This window comes from Cryptomeria japonica, chromosome 3 (genome assembly GCF_030272615.1).
Source record: "Cryptomeria japonica chromosome 3, Sugi_1.0, whole genome shotgun sequence".
Classification (NCBI taxonomy): Eukaryota; Viridiplantae; Streptophyta; class Pinopsida; order Cupressales; family Cupressaceae; genus Cryptomeria; species Cryptomeria japonica.
In genome coordinates this window covers 883203267-883214228 of record NC_081407.1, presented here as the reverse complement: position 1 = coordinate 883214228, position 10962 = coordinate 883203267, and positions in this window count along the sequence as shown.

Below are 10962 nucleotides of genomic sequence, written 5' to 3'. Positions count from 1 at the left end.
CCTGGTCCCTGGGTCCTATTTTGGGCCCGGTCTCTTTTGGACTTCGGGTCTTTATGTTTGCAAATTGGAAAATTATCTTTCCTGGTCGGCCTAAGGTCGGGAAAATCAGTCTATCAGCCCTAAATGACAAGTATATAAACTACATTTTCCTCTCTCATTTGGGAGAGATATATACATGACGGAAAAAGCATGGAAACTATACTCAAGCATTCAAGCATTCAAGCATTCCTTCAGGCAATTGATCATTTCAAGTCTCCATTCAAGGCTAAGTGTTGCATTCAAGACAAGGATTCAACCATTGAAGAGGAGATCACTTACTACATACTACTACAACATACAACATACAACATCTATACCTTTGCACATAAGGATACAAACATCCTTACAACAAGGTATTAGTACTTGTTTTACATTACAGACATTTACATTTACAGCATTGCTCATTTCTTGGTTAATTCCAAAACCGGGGTTTGACCTAAAGGCAAACCCCTAATCCCTAACCCCCCAATCGTCTTCGCTTTTCTGTGTGTAGGTTGCAGGTACGCGGCTGAAATTGAAGATCTGGAATCCTTGTGCAGAGATGAACAGATCCCCCTTCGTTTCGCGGATTTTTCGGAGGACCGTGGCGCTCGGGTGCCATCGTCCTGGCAACTTTCGCTCAAATTTATAGGACAGCGCCGTATCGACATTTTACTGCTAATTCCAGGTCCGCAACTTCATACTATATTCATATCTCAGTTTATAAGCGAATCTTTCTCACTTTCTATGCATTCCTAGCTTAATTCTTCTATGCACATTCTTTACAAAAGAGGGTAGCCTTGCTGTCATAACCCTTGAAACTCATTTAGCATCCAATCTTGCATTGCGTGGGATTGGATCTTGTGGGTTTCAACCCCTCTTTTGAATGTAAAGTCTCTCCCCTAAGTGAAAACCATCAACCCTAGTGAACCTCCCTTCTCTCTCCTTGGAGTTGGAAGAGGGGAGAGCAACTAGGGTTCGATCGCGGTTTTCCGCTTTACAATATATACACACTCTGCCATTTTCTTATGCAAAAAGAATAGTTTCCTCTCATTTAACAAGAGAGATAATTTGTATATACACATACACACACACACACACAGATATATATATATATATATATATATATATATCTGTGTGTGTGTGTGTGTATGTATGTATGTATGTATGTATGTATGTATGTATGTATATATATATGTATGTATGTATGTATATATATTCATATGCATATGTATATGTATATATATGTATATACACAAACACATGCAATAACCAGATCAAGAAGCTCAAAAGGACACTTGAAGACCTGTTAGGTTCAACTTAATAATTTAGAGACAAAGTTTAAAATTTAAGGCATCCAAATAGGTAATAGGAGGGCTCAAACTAGAGAGGCTGGAGATCATTGTTCTATGTTATAACCGACTACTTTACTTGTTGTATTGTTCCATATGTTATGGACGAACTTGTAGTCATATTCACTATTTTGGTGAAGTTTAATCAGCATATTTATATTGGGTTGCATTTTGATTAATTCTATATAATTCGCTCTCCTATCTTTTGTACAACACATTGATTTGTAATTAAATTTCTTTTTCAAACAAAAAAAAACATGATTGTTTCTTTCTTTTACTTGCATATATATATTCTTTAAATTTACCTATGTGTTTGATAGTATAAACTTCCAAATGCAAACAACTTAAAATAGAATTTGAATCTCCATTTCACTACTATTATTAAACCCATTTATCATTGTCTTCCAACAAATAACAGTCACTATCTTCTAACTATTTTGATAAAAATGACTAAACATACTACCAATGGATGAAAAATCAGTGATTAAAAATGACTAAATATACTACCAATTGACAATAGTTAATGATTAGAATGACTAAATAAATCACTACCATGACTAAATAAATGACCAGTGAACAAATATCAATGACTAAATTAATGACTAAATCAGTGACTAAATCAATGACTAAATCAATGACCAAATTGATCGATCAAAACAACCAATAAATGACTAAAATAGTTTAGTCATAAATTTGGTCACGTTATAAACTACTAATGCTCACATGACCAAGATTAGTTATTCATATGCAGTTTTCAGTAGTTATTTTAGTCATATATTGTTGTTTTTATACTAGTGAATGAATTTGTCTGTGATGTCATAATTTTGAAAGTGTCATTTTTTGAGTTTCCTTGCAAATGCACTAAAATAACATATGTGCTATTTCTTTTGGCATAAGCATTGTTTCTTAAGGCCTATGCACTACACTTTTAAGTGTATGCACCAACCTATGTGCCCCTTGCATTACCTAGTTAGACAAATGTTGTTTAGATTAGTGTATGTGTTGATCTGAGGGACAAAAGTTCTATTTAAATTGTTGAGTGTGCTAATGTATTAGACAAAAGCATTTCTCTACACAACAAAATCTATAGACTTCTTTATCACTTGCATTTTGATGGTTTTGTACATCTTAGTTGTTTTCTTTAGTTCTATCATTGTACCTGAGGCTTTGGTTTCTCTCCTTGTTTTCTTAAAGTTCATTCTGGATCGGTCTTGGTTGTTTTTAATCTCCGACAAGTTGATATGCCTTGTCATTGAGGATGTGCAATTGTTGCTCCAACAAGTCAATGAGCCTTGTTATTGAGGTTGGTTTCATGTTTTGCTCCAGTGAGATGGTTGTGCCTCACTGTTGAGGATTTGATGTTGTTCATGGCTGAGTAAGATGGATTTATGTCTTACTCTTGTTTATTGTTATATTGATTATTATTGAGGCTCTTGTTTATGTATTGGCATCTTGGCTTTTGTTTTTTGTGCCTATTGCATAAGCTATGTGGATACTTTTATGATGTTGCAATTGAGCCTCCTTGTTATCATGATGTTATTGTTTATGTTACCCTAAGGTCTTGAAATATTGTTAGGGGGAGTGGGATTTCATGTGATGACCATAGTTGTGAGAGATATACTACTAAGAGGTTCCTAGTAAGGATTCTTGGAGTCTAGACCACCAGGGCACATTGAAAGTTTTCCTTGTTTAAATAAGTGATAACATTAATAATTAATTAGATGGGTTGGGTAATTAGGATTCATCTAAACAAGATAATAATTGTTGAATTTGAGCCCCAAGACTTAGTCCTAGGGGGATGTTATAAGATAAGCTTGGGAAGGCCATTGGGATGGAAAAATGAACTCCCTTATCTCTCATAGGTTGAGATGGTTCCACATGTCTATTAGGGTTTATATTCCCCTTCATTGGAAGGATATAATGTAGAGACATGTATATCAAGGTGTGGATTTTTCCCTATATGTGAGGATAGCATGTGATGACACTCAACCCCTACATGTGCTCTTGTTCCTTATGCCATGGTTGTGGATATACCTCTGGGAGTTTGTATGTTTTATTATTAGCCATGTGATGTGATTTAGCTTATTGCCTTTTAGTTTCTTCTTGGTTGTGGTTCTTAAGTTGTTGAGTCTCTTTGGTTGATAGGTGTCATCCTAGGTCTAGAGTGTGTGTGGGACCTTGTGTCATCTCCTAGCACAAGGGTAGTTCTTTTGGTTCCACATGGTCGGGTGGCTTGATGCCTTCTTCCATTGGGATGTTCTTTGTTGGTTTCTCTTGTTCTTGGATGTTGATTCTTATCTCTTTAGCTTATGGATGGATACTTGTAGCAGAATGATGTTTATGATTCATATGGCATATTTATACATAGATATCATGAGATCTTTGTATTTATAGACTTAGAGCTATGCTCCTTGATATAAATGGACACTGTACATGTAATGGTAGTTGATGTATTAGGATATGGTTATGACTCTTGTAAGAAAACATAATGATGTATCTTGTTGTGTCATGGATATTTATTTATAGATGGAAATATTGTAATTGGATCTATTGAGTTGCAATCAGTATAGTATGTATGTCCATTGTGGTTAGAAATAGTTTATGAATGAAGTAGTGCAATAGTATTTGTATCTTGGTTTGTCAGTATCTATGCATTTAAGGATTAAGGTTCATGGATTAATAATGATGTTATTGAATTGAAAATTATGCTTAGACTTGTGTGGAATTTTCTATTAGAAATAAGGAATGTTTGTACCTTATATTTGATGTGGAGATGTGTGGATAATCTTACTTTATGGAAATGGATTAGATATGTAGTAAATGGCATAGAATTGACTTAAAGTTGTTATGATAATGATGTGAGGTTTGAAATAGGAACATTTGGATTGGTTTTCTTAAAATGAATTTTAAAGGGGATTAACGATATTTGCATTAATAATGAAAGAAATCATGATAGATGGTTTGTAGATGATCTTATTGTTGGATATTGTTGAGAAGTTTGTTGGAATGTTGTTTTGTCGTTGATGTCAACATATTCGTATGTGTATTCTAGTGTTACAATCAGATTAAATGAGTTGGTTTGGTTAGTGTGTTGCAGGTGAGTTGTTGTGGTTTAATGGGTTTTGAGATGCTTACCTCTAGTTGATTCAATAGAAGTTTTAGTGGTCTACATGATGATTTGATCGATTTGTGTGACCCAATATTAAGGTTGATATTCAGATGTTCATGCTATTCGATATTTTGGTTTGTGCTCTGCATTGCTCTGAAATTGCTATATCTTGGTTTGTAGATTTGGAAGAGTGTTTGGGACATTCGGGTGTGTCTTCAATTCAAATGGTTCATGATTTGTAAGTTTACAAGTGAATCTTTCAGTTTGATAGTCAATTGAGTTGATGTTCTTGAGGTTCGGTATAATGATGATAAAGACTCTAGTAATTGATGATGTTGCGGTTGTTTCTGTGATGATTCACATTGCTTGTGGATGTTTCTAGATTGTGTTATATCTGTGTTGTTGGTCTGCATTGATCGTTGTGTGCATTATTGATCATTTTCTTGATCTGGAGGTGTTCTTCGTTTTATGCGATATTTATGGTGATTGTAGCATGTTGTGGATGATTGAGGCGTAATTCTTGTTGGTGTTGTGTTTGAGGAGTTGATTTGGGTCTAGACTATGTCTTAGCCGACATTATTTTGGTCTGTATGTGTTGTTTTAGCATGGGAGGTTATTATTTTGTAGTTTGTGTTGAGGGTTTAGCCGAATTGAAATATAGGTTGATGAATTGTATAAATACATGTAATATTTATTTGAGAGATGTATCTTCATGTGCAAATATTGTTTTTATCTTTTAGTGGCATAGGGGAAAAACAAAGAAGTGTGAAAGAGTGTGCAGAAGTGTGAAAGTGCACAGTTTGAGTATATGTGATTACCTAGAATTGTAACCTAGCATTGGGAGATGTTATTTTCATAATTCATGTAATTTGGATTGTTGTCTGAATCTTGTAAGGTAGTGAGCCTTCCGCAGGGTTATATCCCTTCTTATATTTGAGCAGTGAGATATAGGCAGTGTGCCTAAATGCATGTAAATTCCCCATTGTAATATTTCACTTACTCCTAATAGGGTATTATCTCATTGTGGGTAGGTTCCCACCATGTTTTTTCCCTTAACCGGGTTTTCAATAAAAAAATTGGTTTTATCAAAAATTTGTGTGCAAACTGATTCACCCCCCTCTCAATTTGTTGTATTGTTGCCAACAATTCATATCAGAGCTAGATCCTTCGGAAGAAGCTTGATCACTTGAGGAGATCTGGGATGGAAACCTTTTTCTTTTAAGAAGGATAGTCTGAGGTTTGATAGAATGAATTACACTCTCTAGAAGAACTAGATGGAATGTCATTTTAGATGCATCAGTGAAGACTATTGGAAGATTACTAAGATTGTGTATAATGTTCCTTAGTATGGTCCTACATCTCAGAATGAGATTAAGGAAGCCGAATTCAATATTAGAGATAAGGAAGCATTGTTAAGTGCCTTGTCTAATTCTGAGATGACTAACATGATGGATTTGTATATTTCTCATGAGATCTAGAATAAGTTAGAGACTTTGTATAAAGGTGATAGTCATGTGAAAGTTGCTAAGTTGCAGAGCTTGAAAGGAAAGTATGAGATGCTAAAGATGGGAGAAGATAAGAATATTACCTCATTTATGCAGAAAATGAATGAGTTGGTATTAAATATCAGATGTGTCAATGGAGTATTGGAAGAATCTAAGATTGTTGCTAAGGTGTTGATATACTTGCCTCCTTCTTACAAGCACAAGCTTGCTACTATTGAAGAGATTCAGACTGTGACATATGTGACTAGAGACATGTTGATTGGAAAACTTGTTGCTTTTGAGTTGAGAAAATTTAGTGAAGCCCCTCCTAAGTTTGAATCTACATTCCAAGCTACTATATCCGGGAAGAAGAAATATGATCCAAGAGAAAGTTATACAAGGGTGTCCAGATATGAGAAGGAGATGAGAGATCTTGAAAAGCAAGCATTGATTGCTAGAAAATTACCTGAAGGTGCTAGTAAGTATGAGGGTAAGCTACCTCTTAAATGTTTTTTATGCAATAAGATAGGAAATTTTTCCTCAAGGTGTCCAGAAAGAGAATTCCTAAGAAGCCATTGAAGTCATTAAAGCCATATAAGCCCAAATATTCGAAGAAGTGTTATTCTGCTGATGTTGAAGGTGTGACAGATGATGAGTCTGAGAAGGAAAATTCAGGAGATGAAAAGGTGTTCATTGCCATCAAGGAAGATGATCTGGTGACTACAAATTCTACTAGCTCAATTGTTCAAGAAAAAGGTTTGGCTGCTAAAGTTGAAGAGAAAGATGAATGGGTTATTGATAGTGGTTTTTTTCATCATATGATAGGTGATAAGAGTAAGTTTGTGAGTATGGAAAATTATGATGGTGGTCTAGTAAGGTTTGGAGATGATAAAATTAGTGTTGGTATTTTGGTATGGTTTTGTCATTGATGTCAACACCTACTGAAAACTAGCACTTTGAAGATCCAGCAACATTCACTGGCAAGCAAGTAACTATTGCACAGTTACTAGTATATGGTTCACCGGCAGGATATAATGTTCATCGGCACTTGGAATGATATGGAAGACACTTGGTAATGTCGAAGACATCATGTGGACACTTTTTTTTGAAGAATTAATCATTGGTATATTCATATTTGCATATTTGCTTTTACCGGCAAATAGGTCTAGGTTATCTAGGGTTACACTGGTAGGTTTATCTTTTCCAAATCAGCATGGCACGCTATGGAGATTATTTATTATTGTTATAAATGCATTAAGCCGACATGTTTAATCGGTTATTGCATCAGATATGATATTATATGTAAAATGATTTTATTGTAATATCTTATAGAGCCGACCTACTAAAATTGGTCTTAGGGTATGGTATATATGTAAGATCTTATTTGTAAGATCAAGTGTGGAATGCGAAAAAGAATTGAGTGAAGGTATATGCAAGATCAAGCAGAGGTATACACGAAGACATCATTTGAAGGTGAAGCTAGGTTTTTGTAGAAGCATATCAGCATTACACCGGTACTGAATCTAGCATATGAAGATGCTATTTTGTGCAGTACATTCTTATTGGATTTAACCATCCAACTATAGTCAGTGTGACTCCCATTTTGTGATTGAGCAGTGAGCTCTAGGTTGTTGGCATTTCTGCATGTGCAGACCCCATTATGTACACTTACTATCTGCAGTAGTATTATCTGATTGTGGGTAAGGTTTCCCACTGTGGTTTTTCCCCTTACAGGGTTTCCACATACAAATATTGGTGTTATGTGTTGTGGATGACTTTATGTTTATGTTTCATGCATTAATCCTTACTAGTATACCAGTTTACTATTAACACTGTCTACCAGCATACTTAACTAGTATATCGGTATTAAGCATTAAGTTGGTTAATTAGTTTTCGGTTTGAATTTATTAGACAACTGATTCACCCCCCCCCCCCTCTCTCAGTTGTCTCCGAGACCTAACAGTTAGTATAATCTATGGTAGAGGTTCTATTTCTCTTGATGGTAAGCATAACATTGATGATGTTTTGTATGTTGATGGTCTAAAGTATAATCTTTTGAGTGTTGGATACATGGTTGATAAGGGTTATAATTTGCAATTCAACAATGGAAAATAGAAGATCTTGAGTAGCTCCGAAATTGAGATTGCATTAGGCAAATACTCAAGGTAGTATCTTTCACTTGAATGTTGGTGGTAAAAGTTGTTTGATTGCTCATATTGATGAAAGTTAGTTATGGAATAGAAGGATGTACGTCATGTGAATTTTGATTGCATGGTTATGATAAGTTCCACTCAAGTTGTAACAAATCTGGCTAAGATTATAAGACCTTCTAATCCGGTATGTAAGGAATGTTAGTTAGGGAAGCAGACAAGAGTTTATTTCAAAAGAAAACAGTATACTTCTAATGGAATATTGGATCTTGTTCATACTGATTTGTGTGGTCCTTCTAGAGTGAGAAACTTTCAAGGTGACAGGTATTTCATGTTGTTGATTGATGACTATTCAAGGATAATATGGGTTACTTTCTTAAGGGAGAAGTCTGAAGTATTGGAGAAGTTCAAGATTTCAAATCCATGGTTGAGACAGAGATGGGTCAAAATTACAGAATTACCTCCAGTGAGTTTAATTCTTTCTATGAAGAGCATGGGGTGAAGAGACAGTTATTTGCTCTATGAACCCTATTGTCACAAAAGTTAAACCCGCTTGATGACCACATATGCTCATCAACCTTGTTCAACATGGAAACAACCTCCCAAGTGTGGGACTTGCAAAAGTGAGGTTGAATCTCTGGAGAAGGTTGACTTCCTATCCATCTAAGTGCAAGTGTTGAACCAACCTAGCACTGATAAATCCTAATCTATGATATGATAGAGGAAAGGGAGAAAGAGGGGATGCTTGAAAGGGGGAAAATAAGGTTTTCACCTAGAAGGAATTTGATCTCCCTATCTGTAATTGCATAGAAAACAAATAAAACCACCTAGAATATGCATAATTTTCTACCCAAATCAGGTCTCTAAGTATGAGTGAAGGTTGGAATTATAAAGAATAGCAAGAGGATCAAAAATAGTTCTTAGGTGCCACCCAAAGAGGGGATAAAAACAATCACTTATGCAAAGAAACAAGATGAATATGCATTCAAACAAAGAGGTAAGCATTACACAGATTGCTCAAACTGAAACAAGGCAAGATAAATGGTTTTATTAATGTAGAGGCAAGGCAAAATTTATAAGTGTAGAGAAACATAGTTTTTTGCAAAAGAAAAGAAAGAAGATGTTGTACAAATGTTATAGATTTGCCTTTATAGTTCAGGCATAACTTAGATGGTTACAGTTAAGAAACCCTAACCTTGGCTTGGTTTAGGTTACAAAATATCAGAGGGAATAAAGATTAGATCAAGTATGATCTAATCACATGTTGAATTCGGCTCTAAGAGTGTCATTTGCCTTAGGAAAAGAAAAATCCATGCAAAAGGAGGAAATCTCTACAATTGAATGCACTGGGATTGTGTATCGAGAACAAAAATCTTCATATTGCACTGAATAGGTATGGGTGCCATCTGGAATCATCTGCAAGAGTCACCTCTAGAGTTATGGAATTGAAATTTGACAATTGCATTGAATTCTGATTGGATCTATGGTTCCGATCAAGAAAAGAAGATCATCTCGACCATCAGGTCGATAACCACCATCTGCAAAAGAGTTTAAATGCAATAGCTCAGAGAGAATTGAATACTGACCATCGATTTAAGAGATTCACATGAAGATGGATAGTGTGATATCTCTCCATGTAAGAATCCATTAGACCCAATGCAAGATTAAAACATGGACTTCAAATCAGGCCTTTATGAAGATCCGATGATTGCAAATGACTGGCGTGTCCCCTCAGGCCCACGTTTCTAGTTTTCCGTGTGACCACCTAGCAGCCTGACCAACCATGCGAGATAGCACAGTACACCCCTTGCTTATGTATTTCCTACCTCATAGGCCACTTTTCTTCCCTAAAATCCTCCGCGGGATAGTGGGGAAGCCCTTACTTTCTTTTTTATTTACCCCACGAGGCTCTTCGATTTGTCACTTTTTCCTCGTAGGGTGGCAAAAAAGTGTGCACCTTGAAAATGAGTTATTCCCACCAGCCAAACAACCATCACAGCATCGCAACCAAGGGTGGGATGTAGTTTCTGGTCACTACGAAATAGAGATAACTTTCTCTTCCTCCCGACAACATCGCTTATCGCCTTGTTGTGCAAAAGTGGAAAAGTTGCATTGTTCTTGTTTGTGGGAAAAGAGCCATAGGCAAATCAAGCAATAACAACTTCCTTTCCTCCTGGTAGCATTGCTTATCATGCAGTCACATGAAAGTGGAATAGTCACAACAGGGAACAAAAGTGGAAAGTTCCTGAGTGCACGATAAGCAATAAAAAAGAACTCCTGCCAGCCGGTAGTGGGTGAAAGGAGATGGTCCTGCTATGAAGAAGGGATCCTCCAGTTGGTAAACTTAAAGTGAAATGTCTGTCCCAACTAGTTGGAAAAGGAAAAGAATAAGGTTGAAAAAGGTTAAGGCAAAATACTTAAGGGTTTATGGTTTTAGGCCTTAGGGGTTTTAGCCAGTGGTGATTTCTCAAACTGGTTTTTTGCATGGCTAAAGTTGACACAAAAATTGTCAACATTTTTGGCGACTCAAAGGGGACCCTACACCTACTTAGGGCAAGACCGAAAGTCTTAGATATCCATTGGGCACTAAGTCAAGGCCTGAAACAAAAATAGATAATCTCTACCCCTATAACCTACAAAATGTCAAAATCTTCCATTTTGGAAAGAATAGCCTATGCACGCGCACTTCTTGGAAATCTGGAAAAAACTGAAAAAGAACCTAAACTAACTATATACACTGCATCTCAAACAGTGAGCTAAAAAAAGTCATTGACTGGCTTGTCAAAGTAGTTGCCTTTCTTGACTAGCATTTTATGCTCTTCATGTTTGTTGTAGTGCCCTTACCCTAG